Source organism: Amia ocellicauda, chromosome 7, assembly GCF_036373705.1.
Source record: "Amia ocellicauda isolate fAmiCal2 chromosome 7, fAmiCal2.hap1, whole genome shotgun sequence".
NCBI lineage: Eukaryota > Metazoa > Chordata > Actinopteri > Amiiformes > Amiidae > Amia > Amia ocellicauda.
Window position 1 is genome coordinate 49,109,267 of NC_089856.1, and position 3,205 is coordinate 49,112,471.

Sequence of the window (3,205 nt, forward strand, 5' to 3'; positions counted from 1 at the left end):
CCTGCCGTGTCTGTGTGGGTCAGTGAAGCTGTGGCGAAGGTTTAATCTATAATGGGTCCAGTATTAAAAATCAGAACATACACATTTACTAATTAGCACTTTAAGCACCAGGACTGTCTATCTTAGTATAATGAGTCACACTAACCAGAGACAATCAGTTGAAACCCTTGCATAGAACAGTCTCTCCTTAGACTGGGCTTAGTCAATCATGCAATGCATTCTGGGAAGTTGAAGACTTGAAGAAAAACATGGAGGATGGTTCTCTGAAACAGCGATGATCCCAGTTACCTGAAAATCTATTAAGTTATTGAAATATAATGCAGGAAAATATATAACTTAGGGGCCGTTTTCTTAAACTTGCACTAATGCACGTCAACCCGCTCGGTGTGCTCTGTGACAGGCATAGCAACAGCAGCCTACTGGAGCACCACCTGAAAACCCAGATGCAGCACATGTGTGATTTCTGTAGTGGCAGACGGGGCCTTACAGGATATGACCGACAAGGAAAAGTGTAATCAAACAGTACAGAAGCGCAGGTGACAGAAACAGTTGGTTATTGACAGAGGGGTGTGTGAGCCAATGGGAGGGATGTGGGTGTGTGTGAGCCAATGGGAGGTACAGCGGGGAGTGTGTGAGCCAATGGCAGGCTCCACCTGTCAGCATCAGTGACAGTGTCTGAGGGCATCAGTTTCAATGGAAAGATGGACTCCAAGTCTCAGTCAGCCGGGGGTTGAGGATGCTGACTTTTCAGGCTCAGTCTTCGTCAGTTATTTTATGCAACTGACTAACTTGCATTAGACTGTCTACGTGAAGTGATGCATGGAGACGCATGGGTTGGTCTGTGTGGTATCGTTTCTGACGGGCTGTTGGGTTGGAGTATTTCAGATTTAAAAACCAATAATCACAGCAGTCGAGGCAGCAACAATGTTCTGTCAATAATAAGAAGAACCACTAGGGGGCGAGTGAGTACGCAGCACCCCGTCAGTCAAGTCTCACACGTCACTGCCTGTGACGCGTTTTAATGTTTTAGCCTAAACCAGTGTGCGTTCCTGAATTACTGTGCTGCACACTCTTAGAACAAATGGCTCTTTGGGGTCCGATATGGCACCGAGGGGTGCTTGGCCCATATTGTAATAGCCACTGGGTGTGAAAGGCGCTATATAGGCCCTCCTGTAAATGTCCGCATGTGCCCTGCTCTCATTGGTGCACGTGGAAGGACACGAGCGCAGCGGAATTGGCGCCAGTCTGGCCGAGCGAAGAACAAGTACCTGTGTACCGGTATTAATATCGTACAATATAGTTCACTAAGTACCTGTGTACCGATATTAAATATCATATATACCGTATGATATATTTCACTAAGTACCTGTGTACCGGTATTAAACATATTTACCGTATGATATAGTTTACTATGTACCTGTATATCGGTATTAAAGCTATTTAAAACTTTACTAACTAGCCTACCTATATACCGATATTAAAGCCATTTTAACACAATGTACTTGTGTGTATTTAATGTGACTCATAAGGACATGAAGCAGTCTGAGGTCGGAGCTCGATGCCCGGCTCTGTGTCTGTGAGCTTCCCTTCCAAACCCAAGACACGCATAACTGGCTTGTGCTTTCAAACAACGTCGGAAATGTGGAAGAAGAGCACGTGTTACAAGAACAGTCAAGAGGCCTGGGTTGAGTGTTTTTTATTCCTCTGGCCCCGTACATTCAATTCTGCCTGAAATAACATCTTGTGTACAAATGGATGTTGTTTAGACATGATGGACCCGTCACAGACCCGAGGCGGACACGGCTCCCTGTGGCTGAGACAGCACAAGCAAGAGACAAGTGTCTCCTTTTCTGCAGAGGTCCAGGAGACAATGCGTTTAAGCCTTGTCTGGTCGTCACACCAGAAACATTATTTTATAATAAAAAAAGTGCTGAATTCCTACATGTTAAGAAGCTGTTGTATTTATAAGTAGGTGTATTTTATCATTTTAAAACCTCTTTACAACGTGTCAGTAGCCTACTATAATACAAATAATCATAGGCTAAAGTAACGGTTTAATTATTTTATTGTGATTTATTATTATTATTCTGATGACAAGATGTCATTTTGGGCTGCAGACGACTCTCTATGCAACGTGTCTGACAGGCGCGTCCCGTGTTGCCACCGCTTCGGCACTGGGTGGACCTGCACACCCCAACGAGGTGGCTGTGTCTGGCAATGCATGTCCTGCGCCTCTGCTACTCCAGGCAACTCGATGTAGCTGCTGTAGGGTAAGGTACACTTATACATTTCAGTTAAAGAAGTGAATTTAAGTATCACCTTATCAAGAATCCTAGAATCTTGTTTAACTCAATATCTGCAATTATTGGACGCAGACACCAATTCCAAAGATATAAATTCTCAAATGTATTAAAAACAAAGATAAAATGTAGCACTACACTAGTTATACAAAAAGGAAAAAATTAATTAAAATTCACTCAAGATCAACAAATCAAAGACAAATCAAAGACAAATCACTTCCGTGACCAAATCAAAGACCATGGTTAGTAAGACGAAGGTGAGTCTCTCATTAGTATTGTTAGTCGGACATCAAATAACTAATGCAGGTTAGTATTTATGTCAAATAAATCATATCATTTCTTGTTACCACAATTCTCATTAATTGATTACTGTTCAATGATTAAGGATAGGCAGGGCCACCTATAATCTGGTGTCTATTAACTTGTGTCAATTTCAGACTAAACAGTTAAACAGGAATGAGAAGATATTTCTCGGCGTTGACAGATTTTATTTCTAAAATTGTCAAACAAAACAGTTTAATGCAACACACATTTATATTTAAGAAAACTAAATATTACACATTCTAGAGTTATGAATCGCAGAATAACATTTCTAATTGATTTCTCAAATGTCATGAATCATGAACTCCAAACTGTTAAACTTATCTGAACTTCGTCGCAGAGAGGCCTCTCTGCCTTCGGGCTCAGATAACAGCACTCGGCACGAGGTCCGTGTGGTTTGGAACAAAGGCAGTCAGGTTCGGCTTTGTCCAAGAACTTCCACTCAGTCGATGCACCTGGAAGTTGGGGTTTCGCGAATGTAGAGTCTTTTCCAAACAGATTTTCCACTGGTTTGAAGGCTCCAAGGTTGTGGACAAAATCTTCTTTGCAAGCAGGGGTTCCACCGTAGTTACTTGAAGACAAAG